This window comes from Centropristis striata, chromosome 11 (assembly GCF_030273125.1).
Source record: "Centropristis striata isolate RG_2023a ecotype Rhode Island chromosome 11, C.striata_1.0, whole genome shotgun sequence".
In the NCBI taxonomy this organism is placed as follows: Eukaryota; Metazoa; Chordata; class Actinopteri; order Perciformes; family Serranidae; genus Centropristis; species Centropristis striata.
Window position 1 is genome coordinate 32,776,642 of NC_081527.1, and position 26,177 is coordinate 32,802,818.

Consider the following 26,177-nt stretch of genomic DNA (forward strand, 5'->3'; position numbering starts at 1 on the left):
GCAAAAGTAGGAACTGCAATTTAAATGCACTATTTAAATTATGATAGTTATATCACATTTAATACCATTTAGCCTAACTTTTAAAGAATAATTTGAAAATGTAAATGACAACTGTCAGAGTAGAAAAAACAATAATCAGTGATCCCTTCACGAATCATTGCCATAGCCTATAGAAAAAAAATGTTTAAATCAAAAACTGGACAGAATTGTGGCCTTAAAATCTAATTGCGACACCCATAATGAATAATAAAACAAATACATCACAATCTTGTTTTGTCCAAAAGCCAAATATATTTAGTTTATCATCGTAGATAGCAGAGAAAAGCAGCAAATTCCCACATTGGATAAGTGCAACCAGAGAATATTAGGTATTTTCCGAAACAAAAAACAACAAAAAGAGCCCCTAGACTATGATAAAAATAGAATATTTTGATCATAGACTAAAATTAAATGTATTTTTTCATCTCAAAAAGATAAAAGATAAACCCAACATGAAAATATACAAATAGCATCTTATCAATGTTGCACAATTTGTACATGCCCCCTCCCCCAGTTTGTTTGAGTAGTAACACACAACCATCCAAAGCATCTGAACTGAACCAGTACTTCATGGTATGACCTTCTCATTCTGTGAATAGCAGCGTACCAGCGACAGATGCCATCCAAAGGGCCCTAAACTGGGTAATGAGAGGAAACATCTAATGGCTAGATTTGCCAAACGAAGATGACGGATCGCACCTGGGGGCTCCCGTGCTAACCGTACCCGCAGGCTTTGACATTGGGGTGTGGGGTTTGGAGGGCGTGTGTGTGGGGACGGCACACTGGGCCTCTCCGGCAGGGAGTCTGGGGTTTGTAGTATGGATGCCTGTCATTCTGCTGTTGGCCTGCTTCTCCCTGAGCTCTATTTATAGGGCCGTGTTTACTCCGGGGTGGGAGGATCTCTGACTTCCAGCTGGGGACAGACAGCAGCCTCTGGATCAACAAAAGCCGCACTGTGGGCTGAGGTGATCCCCAAAACTTTAGACAGAAAAACTACCACAGTAAACTATGTCTTTGAAAACAAAGCAAAAGAAAACCACTAGGCACTGATTATTTTGAAACCTCACAAGTAGGAATTTTTCTTTGGGGGTTAGGGGGGGGGGGTCGTGATATTTGTAATAAGAAACCTGTCTCAGTCAGTAAACTTCAAAATATTCTTTAAGGCTTTTTTGAGGACTAAATTTGGCCCACATGGCTCACTCCTCGTGTCCCGCTGTGAGCAGCACTGGCAGGCACGTAGCTGGATTTATTAACAGCTGGAGTTCATGCCCTCATCATGCCTCCGTGTTGTTTTGTTCATCTTTCTCTCTGCGACAGACACATTACTTCAAAAATACTTTGAGCTGAACTGAAATAAATGTTTTGTTGTCTCTCTGTGATTATCAGCATCTAGACTACACAAAGAAGAAAAACATCTTTGTCCAATATCATTTGGTATTTTCACTTATTATAATGCAGAATGAGCTGTTTTTGAGTAGGGGATTTGATTATTTAGGTTATTAATCTCTGCTAATGAGCAGTGGGTTTAAATTCCTATGGAATTACTCAATATTGGATTAAAATATAAAGCCAAAATCAAGCTCTGCCAAGTGACAAAAACACTTTACAACAGAAAGTTATTAGTGTTTAAATGAATCAGAATGATGTTGACTCACAACTGTGGTAAATCTGGATTTGGAAAAAAGTCAAAACATTCTGTAGTCTTAAGTTATTTCTGTATTTTTGCTGAGATGGGTGCCACATCATATTGTTGACAATACCGGCATAATCTTACATTTCGTAAATTTATGATAATTATGAAGCCAATATTCTAACTTATTGATGCAATTTTGTCAGTTTAATCTGTTTGAACCACAAATATATTGTCTTTGTACAGTTTAATTGAATAAAGGATGAATTATTGCATTCTGTTTAAGTTTTAAACAATGTCCCAATTTTTTGGGAGTCGTGGTTGTACAATGTAAAGACCTGAGATATAGAATAATTTGTTTCATTTTACTGAACATTTTAAGGTATGTTTATGCTTACATATAAAGCTATAACACTTACTTTTTTGAATTTGTATATTCTTGAAAATAATATAAAATATTTGTCTTGAAGAATATCATTATTGCAGAAAAAACATGAAAATACTGTGAAAGATATGGGGCCATATAGCCCACTCCTATTTCTGCCCTGAAGTCAGGAGCATCTAGTGTTACTGAATGCAACATGCTGATCAAACTATTTGTAATGTTCAACTTCAAGAACTTCAGTTGCTTTAAAAAGAAGACATGAAAGCGGTCAGTGAATTAAGTCACAAGATCCAAATTCCAACCCTGGCATTTAAAGGAGCATGTTTTCTCAATGAGGATGACTAATGCTAAAAGACCATTACAGAACCGCTCTGCTGCTCTGTTGTCTCGAGTTGAGGAGCGGCTCAGTAATCAGCTGACAGAAGATGGCTGCACAGCTAACCTTTGCTCTTCTTAACCCCCATATGAAACAGGAACTATGGTAGGAGTGGAGGAAAGGAACATCTTAGCACCATAGAAATGGAGGAAGAATACGTTCAGTCACTGGTGACAGGCACTCTTCACAGGGCCACACAACAGCCCACACAGTAGCCTTGTGTGTGGCCTTCAGCATGGACTGGCACATACATTATGCATTCAGAAAGCTGTATTCACAACTCATTTAGTGTCCTGGTTTACTGCTAGTATACAGGAGCGGCCGTCCATTGCACCAACATAGCTTTATCATATAAAGAGATTCAGCTAAAGACAAAGGATCTAAATATCATCATACACAACACTTTCAAATAAATACATGTGCTTTGCTGCCCTATTTCTGAATAATGTTGGATAAGTGATTCAACCTCTGTCAGAAACAGCTGTTTTTTTTATAAACCAAGAAAAATCCTAATTAGGCACATTGGAAGTAGGGATGGATTCAAAGGCAGTACTAAATCAATGTCTTGTCACCTTTTGTTGGCAAAGAATGTAGCAATGCTACATTTTTTAGTGGCAGTCTGATTAAATGCACAATATGTCATTTTCTGCAGCCAGGGGTCTCTTAAACAAAACCTGCACCTGCAGTCCGCTTCTCCTGGTTACTTCAGTGTTCATTGTTCAGGAGGTTTTTAAACCATGAGCCGAATAATCCGCAACGGTCTCCTCCTCTCCAAAACAATCAATCCTGGTGATTTTAACAAGTAAAACCCCAAAATAAAGCAGTTTCACCTCAAAAATAAGTGTTTCTTCAATACGGTTTGGTGGAAAAAGGACATCCCAAAGGGCTGAGCTGCCCTTAACATTTGCTCAGCTTGTTTCCTTAATAGCGCAAGGTCCATACATCCAATGATAATAATCCTTCATCCGTCTAAAAAATATAACCGAGACCTAAAAAGTATATCCTACTTTTGGCTTAAAAGTGGATAAAAAGTGAATTTATGACAGCTTATACGCAGAGAGGATATAACCATTAGCTTCATTTAAATTATGGTTTTCTGGGTTTGAAAACATTTCCAGTAATGTAGATCCACAACACATCACAATTGTGACATCAAGAAGGGAGAACCATCTTTCTACAGCCCTGATTACAAATGCTGTGCAAAATGTAAATTAAAAAAGAAAGCATTGTATTCAAAAATTCAAAATCCTATCAATTGAGACCTAAAATAAATGGTATCTGTACAGTTTTCCATTTAATATATTTCAGAAAGGATAAGGAAATGATCACAGTCACTTTTATTTAAGTATTGGACAATCTCAACTTTTTTGGAATCAGGGTTGTACTCGTCTTCCTCAAGAAAGAAACATTCCTCAGAAATACAATTGTCATTATTGCTACATGCCCCGCCCCCATGTAAATCAAAGTAACCTACATTTACTCAAACTCTGTCTGCCACTAAACAAACCAATGTAATCAGAAATCAGACCACATTCAGACGCACTGGTGAGACAGCCCATTGCAGTGGATAATCATGTCTGTGCTAAAAGCTCAGCTGAGGTTTTTCAGTATGTAGCTGCATTACATCATTGATCTCAGAAGCTAAATGGCGTGATGCTACCCCATGCATGCAAACTTCCATTTTAAGGTCCATTTGTGATTGTAATGCACACTGTCGGAAAGTGGCCTGAGCACAGGCACACACGGGAGGATGAGGGATTGCCATCTGTGCTGAGTGCCATTAGCTGGACATCACCACAGCTGGGCCCGGCGCTGTCACCCCTGCCCCCACACCCATAATCCCCCTTGGGGCTTGTGGAGGTTACATGGAGGGGAATGGTTGGCGTTTTTTGACACGTCCCGGCCCATCCCGAGCGGGCCTGCAGTATATGATGAGACCCCTCTACATGGCTGCGGGGCTGACAGCTGTCACACACACACACGCACAAACCCAGCTCCTGTAACAGGATACCATGTAGCTGGTCCCAGCACTCAACTCAGACACCGCTGCCGAGAATCCCCAAAGTGCTTTCAACTGTCCTGACTTCAAAAACAACAAACAAAATTATTGACAGGCCATGTCTTATCATAAACGAGATGTTCTAGTCGGGACGAGCCATATCCGCTTCCGATATTTATTGTTGTTTAATATGCACATTAGATTTGAGGCATTCTGTGAATATTTTTAACTGTGGCGACTATAATAGATGCAACATTAGATTCAGCTCGGCATGCACAGAGTGCCACCGTTAATAGCAACCACTGGTGAGAGGCTGTACCATCACAACAACAGTTGTGAGTCAGTATTACTTAAATGAGGATGATACTTTGCATGAAATGCTTAATTTGGCTTTATTTTCATGGCTCAAGCTTCTCCAAAGTGAGAATCAGCTACTTTTCCTTGTAGTAAATTTATTCTTGTTTGGTTTTGGACTGTTGGTAAACAAAACATCAGCTTGGGGTTGAGAAACTGTTTTACACATAAAATACTGGAAATAATCATGAACTGCAACCCTAGAACTGTGTCAACTTTTGTCACAGACTCTCCAGTATTGTGCCTTCTAAACAGTTAAAACAAGACATATTGGCATGGAGAAAGCTAAACTTGAACTGGTTTGGACAGCAGAAGAGGTTAAAATAATAAGACACTGGGCAACATGTCTTTACCTGATTGTCGGTTCACCTAAACTGGTGTAACAAGCAACACAAGGAACTAATTACCAGTCTGACTCTGGAGTGAGACTCTCACTGCTTCGCACTGAAAAACTGCAACAACAAGTGACTGACCTCACGAACGAGCTGCAGGCTAATGATAGAATGACATTTTGACCAAGTTGGTCATAAGACATGTACAAAATATCTCAATAACATCTCACAGTGATGATCAGTTTAATTCTGCCCCTAACAATTCAAGAAACATAAACAGCAGAGATCTGTTTTCTCCCTCTGTGGCTTGAGCCAAAATATTCTAACAAACGAAGTGCAGAGGCAGATCTGGCAGCTAATATCTCATTTATATAGCCAATCTATTAAAAAGGCCTGTATAAAAATCCCTACCAAGTTATTTTTTTAATTCAGCAAAACATACGAAGACTGGTGCTTTTTGACATCACCTTTTCTTTTTATTGAGGTACACCAAGTTAAAACTAAAGCAATAAATCCTATCCACATTAATATGAACGAGGGGGACAAAACAACTCGAAATGATCCTAAAGTTGAATCAACATGTCTCCAACTGCTGCAACTAATGATAATGTTTTATTATCAATTAATCGGCCCATTATTTTTCGCACCTTCATTAAATTGTCAGAAAAACAGTGAAACATGCCCCGTGTAAACTCTCAGAGCCCAAGGTAACGTCTTAAAATGGCATTTTCCAACCAACTGTCCAAACCCCAAAGCTAGTCAGTTTATTATGACAAAAAAGGCATCAGATTGTCACAAATTAAGAAGCAAGAAACCAGAAAATGTTTGCTTTTTCTTGTTTAAGAAGATACTAAAACAATTTTTAGGATTATGAAATTAGTTGCCAATTATTTCCCCCCCCCAAAAAAGTGTCAAACTTGTGGTAATAAGTCGAAATGACTTTGGCCAAGAAGGTGCAACACAGAACTAATAAACAAAACCAGGTCAATTTTGACCTGAGAGGACAAAAGTTACAGTCTACCGGAGGACATTACGAAGATTAAACAAACCCGAACATTAAAGTCTTAATGAATGTCGGATTTATTACAGGACTTTTGTATTAGACTGCATTCGTTTTAGCTTGGTGTACCTAATAAACTGGCAACTGAGCACATGGGCCATTCATACCATCTACTGCCATTCCAGAAACTCTTTCAGTTGAACCCTTTTGGACTGAAGCAGCTCAGACACTCCACGACTCAACAGCAGAAATTAGAAAGGCAGACGGACACATGAAGGTGACTCCAAGCTGAAAGCATTTTTGCTGAGGAGGCCATAAATCCTGTCAGCGTGCTGCGTTTACATTCTTGGCATTACTGTCACTAGCGGTAGTTCGGCACTCAGAGTTACAACAGACACACCAGCTCACTTATTGTTATCTCAACTCAACTGTCTTAACTATGAACTTCGTTATTCCAAACGATCAGTCTTTAGGGTGAAGTCGTTTGAGGTCAGAATTGGCTTACTTGAAAGCCTAGTGCAAACATCACCAATGAATCGGACAGAAAAATACATGTATGCTGGAGCACTCAATCTGGTTGGACAGCTCCTTTGACGAAGGGAAAATCCCGTTAATGCAAAAGATTAGGACTAAATCTTGGTAGCTTGATGAAGAGCTAATAACTTCTTATACAGTGGCTGAGACGGGCCAATAGGGATTAAGCATTTTATGAGATTAGCTATAATGTCCACACAGGGGAGCATGATTCTTAAATGTGTTGTTTACATCAGCTGAGACATGTCTACACCACACTTATCTTCATAGTTATTTTGGATAGTATATGTTTATTGGGAAAACTCCAGGTTAGCCAGAGGGATTAACTGAAATACCACTGAAAGTCTAAATAAATTTAGTAAAAACATTTTTTTAAAGTCCCTATGAAATAACTTAAATGATTTACTGATTCTAGGGGTGGGCGATATGGCCCTAAAAGATTATCACAATATTTCAGAGTATTATCGCGATAACGATATTCTTGACGATATCAAAAATACTGAAAAATATAAAGAAAATTATTTTTTAGTCCATATAAATAAATAAAAATTGTACAACAAAATAAAAATCAATCATAAATCTAAATGTAGTGTAAATTGCAAATCTCAACAGTTGCCAAATACAAAAAAAATTACTTACTTGAGTATTAGCGAATAATAATAAAAAAATAACCTTCTAGGGGGTCCGGGGCCCCCTGGGAGAAAATTTTGTACATTTTATAGTACAATGTGATCAATCTCGTCCACTTTGAGAGCTAAATGTGAGCAAACACCTCACAAACACATCATTGCCTATTTTAATTAATTATTGTAAAGGAGAATAAAGGTTCTTCTATGTTTTATTTAAGGCATCTTATTTTGACAGTCTTCTTGTAATTTCTGTGGTGGATTCTGTGCTCTTATTTTGAAAGCTGCATTTGTGAAGCGACAGGAAGTAATAGTAGCTTTTTGTGATTAAAACAACTTTAATTGTTAGCTAATGTTAGCTCGCGGCTAACGAACGGCACAATGCAACAGTGTGTTTGGACCGTTTGGACCTCTGACAGGACAGGTTGATAGTATTTAGATCGGCTCACACACAGACGCAGAGAGAGAGAGAGAGGGGACGGGACTGATACCTTACAGACAGTAGGTGCTTGTTTTGAAGCGCAGTGGGAGGGCAGCTCCGTATATTCAGTGCGCGTGTGTGAATGCGTGCGCATGTCTCGGAGGAGGACTGAGAGGTGGGTCGGGGTTTTGACTGACTGACGGGTGACAGACACTGCTGAGCAGAGACACAACGCAAAATAACTTTATGTTATGAATAGTGTAGATATACTTTCAGTAGCTTGAAATGTGACGTTAGAGCAGCACAAGAGACTCTGGCGGGCCGCCAAGGTCTAGGTAATTAATAGGAAATCCTTACGCCACTTTGTCAAGAAGTAGGGCATGTTGCCAATATCGTGATATGCATTTTTTTTACCCATAAAAAAAATATACCGGTATTATCGTGAACGATACGATATGGCACACCCCTAACTGATTCTTTAAAAAGTTATGTTATTTTCCGTTAATCAACTAATACATTAATCTTCTTATCATTTTACCTCTATATTGCAGTGGTAGACTGATTTATTGGTCAGCAGATTAATGCCGTTTTGAGGTAATCGGCAGATGCCCATGCTCACAAGGCCGATTATTTATTTATAATAATATTTTGTCATAGTTTACAAATAAAATGCAATTTTTTCCATTCATTCTCAGAAACAAGCTGATATTCCTTTCTGCTGATAAATGCACCAGAACTTTATTTTTTATTAATATATTTTCACATTTTTGTTGTTGTTATCGTTTTAAATTACCTGTGGAGATTTATTTAGTTGATTTTTTCAAATTAAAATGCAGTTAAATATGTGTCATTTGTTAGAATGACTAAATTGTTGTATTTAATCAGCTGTAAAAAGCCCCAAAACAAAACAAAGGAAGAGGAAGAAGAAGAGGACAAAAGCAGATATCCATTAAAAACCAACATTAGTCGACCACTACCATATTGTATTCTTTGGGGCCAATTCAGACATACAAACAGCAGTCATGGCTTGATACATGGCGTAATGGTGATAATAGATAATATATTAGTCTAAAATACAGTGACCCTTCTTGACCTTTTACAGACAAAAGAAGAATATGTTCCATTTTTTATATGAACCCATTGTATCATTGAGTATTTCCATTATCAATTAAGCTGCTGATTATTTTCTCAATTCATCACAATATGCCAGACAATACCAATAAGGCCTGAGGGGTGTCATGAGTAAGTTGCTTGTCTTATCCAACGAGCAGTCAAAACCCCCAAAATATTCAGTTTACAATGATGTAAAACACAGGAAAGTGGAAAATTGAAAAGCTGGAGCAAGAGAATGTTTGAGTTTATGGTATTGTAGCCATAAAAAAAAACCTAACTAATAAAAAGAGGCTTTTGTCGTTTACCTTTACATGACCTCATTGTGTCTCTTTGATGCTCAGCAGTGAATTTACAGTGACTTAATCATATTATTTGTTCTGTTTCTTTATCTAGGGACAAGGGGTAGTGGGTGCTGATGTCCTAGAAACCTTCCTCTGAGACAAACGTGTGACTTCAAGCTGTAAGAATAAAGCTAATTTGAAATTACTTGTTGGTTTAGCCTGTAATGCTCCACTAGAATCTGTGTTTTGCAGAAAGATCTTTACCTTTATCTTTGATATCAAACAGTGTCAGCAGTTTTTAAGCAAATGTGGGACAGAAAGATAATTATTTATAGATGCTAACAAACAATAAACAGCTTCAAAAGGCACACTCTCAACTACAAATTCCTGCAAACAAGGCCCAAGATGTTGCTGCCTTTCGATGCTACTGCAACAACAGCTTACTGTGCATCTTAATTAAATTGTCAAGTCAGACTCCGGCCATTGCATTCCTGCTTACAGGGATGTGAGGGATGCTAAAAGAGGATCCAGACCGTGTCATCCTGCCTAACCACGCCTACCGCACTGCAGATCAAAAACACCCAAGTATGTCGTCTTAACCTCCGACAAATTAACAATTTTAATCCATTAACTGTGCTCAAATGTTACCACGACTGCCAGTGACTCAGCTGTCCTTCGCTCGTGTCTAGCACGGATGGTTAAGGCTGGAAAAAGCATCTCTATCGTCTTGTTTCCACCCATTTTTTCCCACTTTCTGCCTCGAAACTGGAGCACGTTAGCCTACAGTACCTTCAGCGGCTTGTTGCTTTGAAATAGCCGACTTTTAGCTTCAAAATAACGGCCGCTGCGGGCAGCCCATTCAGCAAAATAACCCCGACATGTCGCTACAATGTTACGCACCGAAAGGCTACAAAGCAAAACAGCGGGATAGAAAAAGGTTAAGACCAATGTTTCTGACACGGTTAGCCACGTCCACTCGACTTTTCCGCCTGAGTGGAAATACAGTAAGAGTGTATTTTAATGTTAATTATCTGTCATCGGCCGCGGGTGTTTTGGTCAGACGACCCGGGAGGAAATAATACAGAGAATTTACCAAACCGGGAAGCGTGCCTCTCTTGTAAGACAGCCTCTGTGCAAGATTAGAGAAGAAAAGCAGCAAGAAAGAGGTTTATTTACCAGGTAAAGCGTCCTCGTTCTGCTCGTTTATGCGACTTGCATTCGTAGTGGGCTCCTGTTTCCTGACAGCGGTGCTGCTACTCTGCTGCAGCAGTTCCCCCTCTCCGCCAGCCTATCAAACTCCACTATGCAGCTGAGTAGAATTGTGGGATATCTGGACAGCCGGGCATTATTTTAACAGCACACCCCCCGAGCACACACACACACAGTGATGCACACACATACACACACGGAGCATGGCAATTAATGGCACGAGGTTTGTTGTTTTACTGCGAAAAGGCAGCGCGAGGGAAATGTAGTTAGATGAAACTGAATAAGTGGTGGAATGTAACAAAGTACTGTACTCGAGTATAGTTTTGAGATACTTGTACTTTATACTACTGCATTTTAATGAATTCTTCTCATTCATAATTATGCCCAGACCACATGAGCCTATAATGCACCATTAGAGAGGAAACAATGAGTCGATTGATTGATTGATTGATTAGTTGGTAGTCAAAAAATAATTGGCTGCTGTTTTAATAACTTATTATCTGTAATTGTCATTTTTCAAGCAAAAAATGCTTATCTTCTCTGGTTCAAGCTTCTTGCTTGTGGGGATTTATTGCTCTTCTTTCTCTTGTGTAACAGTAAACTGAATATTAGAGCCTGACTGATGCCTGATAATTGATTTTGGAGGAGAAAAATTCATGCATTAGCAATACAGCAGCTACTATAGTGATTTTTTCCAGCTGGAATGAAAATAGATATTTTCAGTGCACATTGTGCACCAATTTTGCACCGACATGACTATACAAAGGTACTTAGTAAGCTGCACTATCAAACAAATAATTGAATGAAGGAGGATATTTAACTTATTTATACATTTTTGATATACTATACATACAAAAAAAGAAATCTGAGAAAATAATAAATAAAGTGCCAGACTAAATATATATATATATATATATATATATATATATATTTATTATGAAAATAAGATTCCTAAATCAACCCAGGCATTGTCTTACATTAAATAGTGTGTAAAAAAATGTTTTTGATAAAAAAAAAAAAAAGTTTGGTAGTCTGTTTACCAGCATATTTCAGTGTTCCACAACTTTTTTACTTCACTTTATTTTATGGGGGGAAATATCTCACTTTCCTCTACGTCCCTGCATGTTTTTAACAGATAAAGCTACTTTGCAGATTAAGATTTTACCACACTTCTTCTTCTAAAAAAGTTGTGACGTGGTCTAAAACAAATATAACAGAATGTGAATATACACTCTGAACTCTGCTTTTATTTACATTTTACACACCTTTGGAAATGTGGTTATACATACAAAGCCCATGATAAGCTAATGAAATATGACTCAGATAGCTGCTATACACAGTATATAAATAAAGTTAGAATTGGCTCACTCTGGACCAGCCACAATGTAAAAATGTTTCCCAAAGACTTACTCCTAGCCTTGCACCCAGTCTGGATCACTTTATAATATTCTCCAAATTGAAAACATAATCCAAGACATATTAAAACAAGCCAATATAGTGAGCACATGAACACACTGACACACACATCTGCTGCCCTCCTTGAGGTGCACATATGTGGTTGTGCGTGCACACATGCAGACATGAAAGCAAGTTCTTAGTTAGTGTCTGGGCTGTTCCCTCTGGGGATTTGAGGGTTTTGCCTCCCGCCTCCCAGTGGGAACTTGACCCAACTCGGTCACCCATTTGACTTTTATTTCATCTAATTGCTTTCATGCTCAAGCAGAATACCACATGCCAACACTTTTCAGTACGCTACGCAAATACAAACATACAGTCAAGCACATTACGGCTTCAGAGAATTTTTCTGCAGCAGTCTTACATGAATTCCCTAAATAGTGACAGACACATAGCGGGCATGTTTTGCAGATAGTAGAGGGTAAATGTAATAACACACACAGAGCAACTCTTGTGTACAGCAGCCAGACAGCTGGCTCCTCATTCAGCCACCAGCTAATTGTAACACAGCTCATAAAACAAGCTCAAGGACAACAACAATGCATGTTTAACATTGAAGACATATAATTCACATCGCAAACCCGAGGTGATTGAGCTAGTTTGGTGCTTTTTTTTAAGCCCTAAAACACCAACTTTACAAGCCACAATCAGTAAAGAGTGAGGCTAAGAGCTGCAGTAGTTTAACAAAAGATGTAACAAAATATTCCTGTAACCCCCGATGCAGGGAGGAGAATAATAGAGGAGGAGGACTGTCAGGAGGATAGTTTCTTTCCCCCCAGTGACACTGTAATAACTCATGGCAGCGGCTTTGCTGAGTCTAATGTGATAGCTCCAGCAGCCATAAAAGGTCTAAGAATGTGTTTTTACTTTGGTGACAATATGAGGAGAAGCAGCCTCACAGGTTCAACGATTATTATGGAAACGGTTGTTGATGCTAATTTCACTTACTGTAATTCTACCCTGTCTCCAAATATGTTCTTTCACTTCCCACCTCCATTTCTTGTTTTTGAAGCACAGACATTACTGTAATGATAACCCTTACTTTGAGCATCGCCACAATATGTCTCTCTGAGAATACACACTGTACAATAAGAAGCAACAACTAACTACGATGTCTGTTCTCTGCAGAGCCAAACAATAGTTATCTACATTTAGAGCAGGTGGAGTCTGGCACAGTGCTGCCATGACCAGACTGATCGTCTGAGACATTGCTCATCTTGGCCCGTCTGGCCAGTGGGTGGTGACTGTGCGCCTGTAATGCAGTAAAAGTGGAAATGAAAGATTAGCTTGTCTCCAATGGAAACATGAGTGCTCACATACAGACATTGTTAAATGTTTAACTGCAATGGAGCTTTCATTTATCAGTCTTTTGTTTTTAGTTTGATGTAGTTTTCTTACTTCTGCTGATATAAAGTCAGGGCAAAAGACAAAAAAAGAGCAAGACACAAACATCCTAAGAGGCCTTTTTAACCGAGCCCAGAACAACCCAAGTAATATGAGCCTCAAAACAGACAAATATTAAAGCAGAAAAACTGCTTAACTGTTTCTGATCAACGTGTAATAAAAAACAGGAAGCGCAATCAGGCCTTCCTCTGTTTAAGAGTGTAACTGCTGACCAGTTTTATTGTTTTCCTGTCTGATGCAAGTGAAAAGGCATTGACCTTTGCCATCACATGTTGAAGTTACAGTCTTTATCTTTCTTTTAAGTTAATGTAATATCCTGATGATGACATCCTTCCTTTGTGTTACCCACTCTGCTTCATTGACAATGATGTATAGCACTTACACTTAGACGTTTTAAAAAGGTAATATGTGGACAATCTGTTAATAATGACACCGGTGGCTGTTAGATGAACTGCAGTCAGCCTGCTGCTGTTTGCACGCTGAGCTCGTTCTCCATAGGCATCAGCAAGCATTCTGTGCATTAGCCAAAAGTCAATGTGATGTTTAATAATAGGTGGAAAAAAACAGAATCATATAAATAATTACTGTTATATTTAAAGTAATGGTACTATCAGTAATGTTCATATATTTCTCAACCACTAGCTCAATTACACTAACTAGCTTGCTGTTTGCCACTTAATTTATCAGTTGATGTTATGACAACCAATGCAACCAAAGCCAGATCCATGAGGTTGAGCCAAGTTAACTTAACTTTGCTTAAATTACAGTAAGCTAGTTGGCCGCCCCTGCCATGCAAATGATTGACAAAAATTGTGTACATTAATCATTATTGTTGGAACTAATTCTAGTAAAATGCCACCCAGAGAAAGACACTTTTCAAGCCCCTCGAATGATGTTGGGGTTTTTTCAGCATTTCTTTATAACATTTCTTTGAAAAATTGTATACTGCATTTCATTTTTAACTTCTTCACACCTGTAAATAAATAAAAAACTAAAAGCTAAAAGAATACATCTTGGCAAGTATACCGCAATAGTTATAAATTTAAATAATTCATTATTGGCTGAAATAAACAATGTTTGTCATAATCCATAAGTTAGTATCATTGATCAAGTTAGCTGGTGAAATAATTTAACAAGCTAGCCAGCTAACATCCAGTCAGAGTGTATTTTCGTAGTAATAACGTCAGCGACCAACAAAGCTATGGTTCGGTAACTAGCTATAGTTCATGGATCTGCTGTTGTTTGCTTTGTAACGTTAGTTGATAGTTTAAAGCAATAAATGTTAGACTCTTGTCAGTTACTGATGTTAGCAAACACCATTTCTAAGCTACAATTAGCTAGAGTTGCTACACGTTAGCGCTTTATGGGAGCTGAAAGAAGTTAAGGTGCTTGAGGTTGCGAATAAATGTCACATCCCTTAGTTTTTCCCAGTAAAAACTGTCCAAGTGCTTTAAGTAGAGAAGGTCTCAGATTACAATCTGTTCACACATTGGAAATTCTGATGAATGAAAACATTTTTCAATTTGCACCTTTAAGAAAATGTGTGCAGTAAAAAGATTATTATTAATAATAAAAAGCAGGCCAGCACCTCTATAGAGATCTGTGTTTCTCCTATCAATGAGTTATCACTCTCTGTATGTATAGTGAATTGCAGATAAGAGTGACTGCAAATGTATGACTCCTCAGATCCTCCAGAACAGCCCTTGGTCAGCAGAATGATTAATACCACACAAGACAGACAACATGTGATCTCTGGACTCTACTTAGCCTATGTGGCTGCTTAACTCTTCACTTTTTTCTGCTGTGTACAGACACTTAGTTCCTGTGCAGCTCATCTAGTCCCAAGCCCGACCTTGAACTCCGGTAGCCTTGAATTCCACTGTCTTTTCTCAAGTATTAGCATAATTGTGGAACATAAGGTCTCACAATGCTGCCACTGTCTTCTTTATTTTAACATGATTCAAAACCTGCAGACAGGAAATTGCATTATACTGATTTCCTGCTTACACAGCAATTTGGCACTCAGATGAAGGTTATATTCATATATGTGAAATGACTGAATTTTAAATCACTGGTTTATCTAAAGGGCAATCCTGCCAAGTTTTATTGGAGAAAAAATGATTTTTAATCAACAAATCCTGGTGCGCATGAATATATGTATATACTCTAAAATCGGTTACCCTATGAACCTCATTAGAGTGATCTAATTTCCAGTGCTGCAGTCAGAAAAGGCAAGCTGACACTTCATCAGTACATACTTATATTGAAGTATGTCTCGTACAATACATGGCAAATGACCCATGTGATGCAATTAAAAAACAACAAGTCCAGATGAGCCTTCTCTGGAGGAAAATAATTGGTCTTAAAGGGTCCTTGGCGAACAGAATTACATTTCCACTTTGTCTTTGGGCTTGAAACACAAAGGCACCGCAAACAGTGAATTTACCTGTGGCCTTGCTGCACTAGAGGATATATATTGCATCTTTGCCTACCTATGTTGTTCTAAAATAGAGACATTTTCTGATTTGAGCATTCTGTCCAAGCAGACTTTATCACGTTAGCTGCCGCTTTTATTTCACTCTGAACTCAATGACCTTAAAGTGAATTGGCTCCAGCTCTGCTTTCTTCTTCACCCCTAACTAACCAAAGCTACTATCCCCTGCTGTCCAGCTCTACTCAGCTGTAAACACCTTCACTCCCAAAGGGTTGCAGGTCAAGCAAGCATACAGGCCAAATTAGAGTCCAATTTTGACACCCCAAACTGTGCCAAAGCTCCCAAATCGACCCCCTATCTCGAGCACACTCTCATCACACTACACCCTCTTATTAGAGAAGTCTTTTCAACTTTGGCTCCCTTTCATGTAAAGCCAAGGGTACACACTGAAGATTAATGGGGAAAGGGATTATTGCAGAGATGTCGAGAAGCACTCCCTTTTGTTTTTTTGCCTGTAGGAAGCACATCTTATCTCAGAGAATCGTAAATGTGGTCTGTATTGTAACCTTTGGAAAGCTTGGAAGGCTAATGATTGTGCCCGTCAAGTGATTGCAGAAGCAGGCGTTTTTAGGGAAAGGGAGGGGCAGCACATGTGTGGTTGGGGAAAAAAAACTGCAGCAGTATTTAGAATCATTCTTCCTCTTTTAGAGCTTTCTATGGATATCAGCATTTCAGCTTTAGAGAACAATCTAAATAGCCTGACGTCTAAGCAGCATTGGTGGTTGAGGTAGTGACGTCACTTATTTCATTTCATTTTGAAGAAACAGTCCAAATTTGATCATGTCTCTTTTCTTTCCACACCAAAAAACAGTACGTTTAATGAGGCTTTTTAAAATTACTTTTCTATTTGTTATGAGCCGTATTTATCTACACTTGGCTCGGGCAGTATTATCTTTAGAAATCCAGTCAGTATGATTTTAAATACTGTCAAAAATACCATCTATATATCAAACTGTGTAGCGCACCAGTGCACTGCTTACAGCTGCCACCAGAGGTCAGTCTCTAAGTAGCTTAGCTGAGAAACATGGCGACTTACAAGACAAATAAAACTAGTATTACTCTGTCCCTGTTAGGGAGGATTTGGGGTTTAATCTGGATGATAAAAGCCAGTCTGAGCCAACACAGACTAAGTTATTTTGGTAAGTTTAAAGGACTGCCTCCAAAGAACGAAGAGAGCTGCTACAGAGCTGAACAGATTTATCTGTTGACAGATATTACTGGCCAATACTGGCCTAGCAAAGGAATATCATTACCAGTATTGGGCTCAAATATAGAGATGCATAATTCACCTTATGCTGCCCCGCTGCTTTGTAATCTACTGGTTCGAACACAATTGTATGTTATTCCTTCTGGCATTGAGAGTAATTACAAAAACATTAACAACATGCATTTGTATGTTTACCGACTGGTCTCACACAGCCAACAGCTCCTCACAGATCCATAAACAAAGTCAACGAAAAATTTTAAAAAGGCTTTATTTGGATGAACTGATCACATATTGTGAATCTAAATGGTTACTTTCTTGTCTAAAAATATATTAAACAACAATGACTTTGTCACTAAAGAAAAACACTATAAAGCTTTTTTGGCAAGTAAAGGATGATCATGTTGGCGATGCTAAGCAAAGTAATTGCACGTCCGCTCACAGAATTAAAATTACAAAATGAACATGGAAGCGCCAACGTTCAGACAAATAATAAAATCAACAGCTAAAAAAAGAATAGAAAAGAAGGTTCTGAGACACGGTAGTTTGGATAAACTTCAGCAAGAACAAAAGGGAGTTCAGTGCCTGTATGTTTATAGCAAAATGAAACTGGTACCAGTGTAGCAGAGTTTTTGGCAGGAAACAAAAATTCCTGAACAAAAGCACTTTGTGGATGACTTCAAAGAGAGCCCGGTCTAACTGAGGCTCACCCTACTCTCCACTATAAATACCCTGTGACTGTCAAGGTGCCACCCCAGGAGCTGTAGCTTTATAAGGCAAGGACGGCCCCATGCTGCTGTCAAGTGATCAGGCAACGCCAGGAGATAACGAAACTCCCAACAAGCTTATCTCTCCACTCAACAAGATTGAGTCATAGGCGTTATCTCTACCAGCCCTCTGAGGCTTCCGTGATCGTAAGCAGCACTGCACTCACGTGTCGCATTCAGCTCACTTCAAGTGTGAACAACTGCACACCCGAGGGCAAGAAATCTGTGTTGATGGTTTAAATTGATGCTTTAGATGTTAGATGTGAGCAGGTATAAGTTCAGTGTTTTGCTCGCGGACATTTGTTGATGGACTGTGAACTTTCCCGTGATGACCTTTCACCATGAAAGTCACCATAAAACTGTTGTTTTCTATCACAAACCTCCACAAATTCGCTGACTATTCAAGTGTATTCGAGTTCAAAAATTCTCTCCACGGCTGCAACAATTAATTATCTTTATCTTTGATGAATCGGCTGATTATTTTTTCAATTAATGGCTTGAAAAAAACTTTTAAAAATGCACATCACAATTTCTTTTTTCAAATTACTTGTTTATTCAACCAGAGATATTCAATCTACAGCGAGATATAGCAAAGAGAAGCACACAGTTCTTACATTTGAGGTGTTAGATCCGCCCCAGTTTTGGCATTTTTGTTTTAAAAACAACTAAAATAATTTATCTAAATAGTTGCATGCTATTTTTAAGTCAAGGTATAATTTTCTTTATTTTTAAATTTTTGTATTGTTTTACATGTGTGCAATGACAGGGTATTGTTAAAAAATTCCATAATAATTGAACTATCAATTAACAAATTAGTCTTAATCAATGCAATACAATTAATCAGGAACCATTTTGATCATTTAAAGACATTAACTTGGGTTTGGGGAAATTCAGACGGGCATTTTAACAAAACCTTTTTTTTTAATTAAAAAATGATTGTTCGGTTAATCTATAAAAATATGTTGTTAGTTGCAGCCATAATTGATATAAAATATTTTATCTGCCAACAAATGTGTGCACAATAGTAAGATAAGAAATACATTGTGAGAAATGAAACAAATGTGAATATTTGTGTATGTATTGTTAAAAAGAGAATAATATGAATGAAAAAATAGCTACAGAGATGAAAAGTGTGTGTTAATTCCACTGGGAGATTAATAATAGTTCCTGATCACACAGTCTGTGCAGTGTAGGAGGGTTTTTGGTGTAATGTGGCTCAGCCTTTCTATTCCAAAGAAATTACTTCACTCCAACCTTTGCATGTCTTATCACTAAATCATGATAGTGCCAGAGATTTGCAGACTGTTTCTTTTACCCTTTAGCCTCTATTTCTGACTCTCACACACACACACAGACTCTTTCATATCCTTCATTTTGTCGAACAGAGCAGTGCGGTGAGTCATTGCATCAAAGAGCATCAGGTAAAATAACGTCTTCTCCTCCAGTACAATGCCAACGCTATTGATCATTAAGTGAACTGACAGGAGTATTGATTTAAATTCCTAAGATGAATAGGCAAGAGATAGACTTTATCACTGGCAACATTACATCAAAACAACAGTAGGAAATCTCTCCTGGAATAAGATGTCTGCAGTGGAGAGAGCAATAAATCTCAGCATGAATGAAAGAATGAATGAATGACCTTGAGCCACTTAAGGAAGAATTAATCTTATTATGTCATTCAGACACTAGACAGTAAGAATTAAATATCATTCAAAGGGGATTTCTAAGGAGAATGTGTTCCTGATTCTGAGCAAAGGTCATCGGGGTCACAAGATGTAGGTCACCAAAACGGCCCTTTCAATCAAAACAGCATCTTTAGCCATTGTACCTGATTAAACTGACAGTTTTTGTACATAAGCAGCATTCCATTCAAAGTCAGAGTTTGGAAATTCCCTGCTGCTTTCCCATAATTACAACCTTCCTGTGTTCCAGTGGCCTGTCTTGGAAAAACCAGGCAACAAACATGGTCAGCCACAAAATTTAAATACACTTTCCCCACGTTACAGCTGGCATCACGTAATTTACAGTATGTACGATGGTGTTTACTCGTTGTAATCTGTGAGTGCAACTTTCCATTTTGAATTTGCAACCATTTCTCTGTGTTCTTCTCACTGACTCATTTGGAAAACGTGATGTCACTTCCATGCAACAATCAGCAGACAACCGCAACCTAGTACAACAAGTTGGAAAACCATTATTTCATGGCTGGGGAAATTGTTTTTGGTCTAGTTAGGTCAGCATTTGTTTGTAATAACCTATAATCAACATTAATATCTACCAAATTATCACCTGAATATGCAGCTCCCACTTCATAATGAGTCTCAGCTCATTGTTTAGCTGCCAGCCTCGCAACTTCAATGTTTCACTCTCACTGCTCTCATAGCATCACTTTCGCCCACATAAGGCAGGGGGTTAAAGAGAAAACTATCTAAAAACCTACTGTACGAAGCAGATGGACACAGTTAAGAGACTAACTGGTGAACATATTGGAGCATTCAGCAGCTTAAGAGACAGATGTTTTCCTAAGATTTGAAGTCATGTTGTCAGGGGATTTAAAAGGGACATATGATGCTCATTTGAGGTTCTTACTTCTATTATAACATGTTTACATCCTTTAATGTTTAAAAAACACATTATTTTTCTCATACTGATACTATTCTGTCTGAATATACCTGTATTCGCCCCCTGAAACACTTTGTTTAAGGGTCTGTCTCTTTAAGCCCCCCTCCCGAAAAAAGCCCTGTCTGCTCCAATTGGCCAGTATTTTGGGATCTTAAGCATCTGCACCATCATTGCAGCCGGTGAATGACTGTAACGGCACTTTTGTATGGATGCATAGTATAGTTTGGACATGACAGCTTAACAGAAGTTCTGACTGCTCATTTAAAGGCACAGTTTCTAAATAAGGGTTTCTGTGGATTAAGTTGTTTGATACTTTCATAACATAACATATAGACATGCTTAATAATAAGAAAAAACATTGGAAATCTTTCAGTGAGTTTGAGTGTATTAAAGTTCAATTTCAAGGAGCAATCAAACACTTTTCTTTCTGGGAATCCAATGTCAGTTATTTTTAGTCTTTAAACCTTTGAATAAAAATACATGACAGAATAAATGGCAGACTAGAGCTGCAACGATAGTCGATTGTCAGAAAAATAATCTGCAAATATTTTGATTAATAATTAAAGTAATTTTTCCTGGGAAAAAATGGAAAAATTGCTCTATAATATGGAGTTTTCCTGCTTTATATCCTGTTAAACCTAATATCTTTGGGTTTTGGACTGACAAAAACTTTTTAAAGAACAAATAATCTGCAGATTAATAAATTATGAAAATAGTAATTAATTTCTGCCCTAAAACATACAATTTTAAATTCTACAAAAAGGTCAGTATGGAAGGATGTGACAATACCTTCCCTGTCTATATGGAGTGCCATATAGCAAGTATATTTTTGCAAACTAAGGTATCTTAAAGACAGGAAAGTCAGTCATGGTGACAGCAAAAGTACCAGCTCAGCAAAGGTGTCCAATCATCCACTCATGAACACTTCACAGAGAAACGTGCAGGATAGTACACGCTACCACCAGCCAACGAACATGACAAGTCCCACGGACTTTGCCCTGCCTTATCTTCCCGGTCCTGTACATTCACCTTCATCATTCAACCTCATTAACCTGCAAAACTACTCAACTGTAGTAACGACCATGTGGCCCTATAAAAACCAATAGTCCATCTTAATATATATATATAAATAATACAACTTTATTACAGCCATATGAAGTTTAGGACATAACATAATCACACAAAAATGACCACACAGTTAAGTATAAGCACCTCTTTTAAGTCTTCATGTAGAGTTAAAAGCCCATGAAGAGAGAATTAAAACAAAGAGCTCTTCATTGATTCATGCACGTCTCTATTTTGGGGAGAATATAAGCGGAAACACATGCTGTGATGACTTCCCATTTCCGAAATGTCTGCTTGTGCCCAGCCAGCTTTTGACCAGGTGTGTTTGTGTGTGTGTGTGTGTGTGTGTGTGTGTGTGTGTGTAACTGCTTGCTCAGCAAAAAATAAAATAAATTAGTGAAGTAACTGACTCAGAAAATGCTGATTTAGACCTCAGAGACATGACAGAACACAATCAGCATGACTGAAAGGCCCTCAGACTAAATGTTACAGAGACATTTGAATAACTTGTTGCGGTAACTGGATTTTGTTTTGCATTTTAAAACCAGACAAGTTGTAGTTTTGAAAAATGTTCACATTTAAAAACCTTTTGCACAATCTAGTAGTTTAAAAAATGAGGGAATGCAACATTTATGACCCCTCTTCTAACCTTTAACCCTAACAATGATACTTTGGCCTCCTATTTGACCCTATAGCCTTAATTAGCTAAAACTGATCTGTCTCTTTTAATGTCAGACGTGTGTCTTTATCTGTTACTGTGTGTGTGTGTGTGTGTGTGTGTGTGTGTGTGTGTGTGTTTCAGTGTTTTTGTGAATAAACTCTTGTACTCACCATGTCACATTCCAAGTCACCGGGAAAGCAGCAGGTCACACAGTGTGTTTGTTGGGGAAACCCCGGTGTTTGAACCAGAAAGACAAATGGAAAAACGAAACAAAAACATTAACTGAGTGGATATATACGTGTCACATTCAGGAAATTACCCATAAAACAGTTTTAATAAGCGCTAACTGTGTGTCAATGCTGCCCAAAGCATGCAAAACTCAGTTAATTCACTATACAGTGTTGATATGTGGTGTTCGGCAGCATAAACAACCGAAATAAACACTTTACCTGAGTTTTATGAGAAGAAAGAAACTCCAGAAACAGCGGCTGACAGCAGTGTGTGTGCTACCGGGGACCAGGAATCCCGACGCTGGGCTCGCCCGGGTGGAAAGGACCAGACACCTGTAAGCGCCTGCTTTGGCAAAGCTTCCCAGAGACGGGACCGAGCTAACCCCGCCCCTCCTGCCTGAAAAAAACGGCCCCCCCTAGTACCCAAAAACGGGCACGCCCACGATGACGACGCAGGGAGCACATAGTCCCAGCGCCACCTGGTGGAGACTCGCAGGAAGAGGGGTGATAGTTGATAACGTCTCTGTGTCACATGACCACTAGATGGCCTCGTCAGGCTGAGCTGCATGTAGATGCTTCATGATAAAAGTGCAAATATTTCCCTGAAAGGTGACTGAACTGGCAGGTAAGGTTGATAAAATATGAATGCATGTGAAATGCAGCGGTGGCGGAAGTATAAGATGCTTTAAATAGGAAAAAGTAGCATGATTTAATATAAATAAATATTGAAATATTGACCTTTTTAGAAACCTCATAGCTTACAGTAACAGTATAATAAGTAGTTAAAATTATCTTTACTAAATTCAAACACTGTTTACATAAATGCACCAATACAAATAATCTAATAATATATTTAGAATATATATATTTACTTTTGATATTTTAAGTACATTTTGATGCGGATACTTTTGTACCATGTAAGTTTTGAATGCGGTGACTGAACTGGTAGGTAATGTTGATAAAATATGAATGCATGTGAAATGCAGCGGTGGAGGAAGTATAAGATGCTTTATATAGGAAAAAGAAGCATTATTAATGTACAGCATTATCAGCAAAAGCCTGGCTGCATATTCATGTTACTCAGAGGTGGAATGTAACTAAGTACATTTACTCACTGTACTTTTAAAGGTACTTGGGTATTTCCAATTTATTTAACTTTATACTTCTGTTCCACTACATTCTGAGGCAAATATTGTACTTTTTTTTACTAGTCTCCAGATTTAACATGAATAAATATTGAAAAATTGACCTTTTTAGAAACCTCATAGCCTACAGTAACAGTATAATAAGTAGTTAAAACTATCTTTACTAAATTAAAACACTGTTTACATAAATGCATCAATACAAATAATCAAATAATATATTTAGAATATATATTTACTTTTGATACTTTAAGTACATTTTGATGCGGATACTTTTGTACTATGTAAGTTTTGAATGCAGGACTTTGACTGGTAGTGGAGTAACTCAGCGTGCTTTTAGTAGTTTTACTTAAGTAAGGGATCTGAATACTTTTGTGTTTGTCAGAGGAGGAATAAATACTCTTTAACTTCATTAAAAGTGGTAATACTGAAGTACAGAAATAACCTGCAACGTTCAGTCTTGCATCAAAATGTTATTTAAGTAACAGTGCAAAAGTTTAGCATTAAAATCTATCTGTAATTTTAAATTTAGTGGTGTAGGAATATTCAGATGCTTAACATAAGTAAGAAAAATGTACACCATTACCAGTAGCTTTACTTCAGAAAAAGTGGTAATATTACAGGGTAAAATATTCTTAGAATGAAAAGTCCTGCACTCAAAATGTTACTTTTGTAAAAAAAAAAAAAAAAAGTTTAGCATTAAAAAAAGACCAAAAGTACTCATTATGCAGAATGTATCATTTCAGAACTGGGTTATAATTAGTGATACATTACTGTGTAAAAGTGCAGCTCATTTTAAGTAATGTATATACTGCTGGATAGTTTAATCCAGATGTCCTCACTCTTTTCTCAGCTAATAATAAAATTAGATATATAATAGAGATTTCTTACACTAATTTAAACACATTTCAGAACATACACACACATATATCAAGATTTTCACTTTTGAAGCATTCATAGGTTCAATAAAATGTGAATTCTTATTAATTGAAATAATATACAACATATATATTGTTTATAAAAAATACATAAAAAATACAAAATAATTAAAAGAACATAAAAAGAGAACAATAATTGGCCTAGCCTGGGACTTATATATATATTATGCCTATAAAATAGTTTCTATTCTGGAGGTTATTATGCAGACAATCACAAATATATGAAAAATTTTAAGGGACCCCTGGCAAAATGCCACAGGCTCCACTTAAAAAAATATTGATTTTATCTACAATGATACATTATACTTTGTTAGTTAATTATGCTTTATATCATTAATTCATCAAGTCAATTAATTAATAATTGGAGTACAAAGTTCAATATTTCCCTCTGAGATGTAGCCTAGTGGTGAAGCAGTATAAAGTATCACAAAATAGAAATACTTAAGTTAATACTTAAGTGCTATTATTCAAGTAAATATATATTATAAATATAGTGTAAAAAAGCAAAAAGCACTCCTTATGCAGCAGAATGCTACTGCCAGTGTCCTGTGTTTATATACCACAGTATATTATTGGATTATTTTTACTGATGTATAAATTGGATTTTTAATTTTATAGCTGGTGCAGCTAATTTGAACTATATTATGCTACTGGGCAGTTTAAATCTGTAACACTGATTATCAACTCAGTAAATACAGTAATACAACAGTTCGGTGATAGATTCTACCTTTTAAATTGCACTATAATTCTCTAGTTACTGTGTTTACTTATTTAATCAATGCTTGTACTGATGAATCACATGTTTAGTAGTTAGAGTCAGGAAAATTAAGTGTCAGGGTTGTAAATGTTATTGTAAATACATGTACTTGCATAGTGTATAGTGGCTTCTTTTCTCAAGCTGCTACTAGTTTATGTCTCCCATTTCATACAATTCCATTGTATTTGTATGATTGTACTTTTTTTGTAATTGTCTTTGCTACTAATCTGAACTGAGTTTATTTATAATGTTCAACTGGTTTAGAGAGGCGTTGATCCGACTTTATGGTTATTTTGGCTGCTTCACGAAGGTGGGTTTTATTGCAGTACTGCTGTATTAGACTGGATTAGTTTTAGCATAATTGCACATATTTGGCAGAGTGCAACATGTATGTAAAATCTTACAGTAACCAGCAAAGTAACTAGTGAATATACCTACTAGTGAAATTACATAATATGATATTCCCTCTGAAATGTATAGGGTAGAAGTCTTAAATCCAGAAAAGTACTTTCAAATTTTGTACCACCACTGAAAGCTTTGCATAACAATACGTACAAATGTGGCATCATAATTATTTAGAAGAAGCACATACATAAAGGGGACATATTAAAGGAAAATCTCAAACAAATAAGTGCAGAATCGAAACACCAAGTAAGCAAGGGAGTTTTCTTTTGGGAAAATGGTATTGTATGTTTTCAAATCAATGCCAAGGCAAACTAAAGTTGTTCTAGTGGCTCAAGTTGGCAAAACCACTTACTAACACTGTAGTATGTTGGATTTTATATTAATTTGTCGTCCATCTGAATCAGCAGATGAGCCTCTGCTAATTTCCCTCTGTTAAAAGTGAAGCCAATTATTAAAAAGACAGTTTTAAAGGTCGCTTATAGGTTACTGGTCTCAGTTCAGTTAGCACAGACCGTGTAACATCAATACCACTGCAGTCTTTCTCAGTAATGAGAAAGTGCTTCTCAAGTGCAGGAAAACAAAATCTATAGACCATCTGCAGGTTTACCACACACTAAATCCCTCATAGCCCCACAGCTTTTCATCCCATTCATTTAAACTTTTTAAATAAAACTATTTGGAGTGAATTAATAATTTTCCGCGCCACACAAGGACACCTATGAGACCAGACA

At 37.4% G+C, this 26,177-nt stretch overlaps 1 protein-coding gene across 1 annotated transcript in view; it reads right to left on the reverse strand.

The window, feature by feature from the left end:
• LOC131979924 (band 4.1-like protein 3) overlaps positions 1-10,375 on the reverse strand; it is a 51,585-nt gene extending 41,210 nt beyond the window's left edge. The window contains exon 1 of the mRNA XM_059344000.1: positions 10,267-10,375. The gene's annotated coding sequence lies outside the window, so the exon portion shown is untranslated. The remainder of the gene's footprint in view (positions 1-10,266) is intronic.
• Between the last annotated feature and the right edge of the window lie 15,802 nt (positions 10,376-26,177).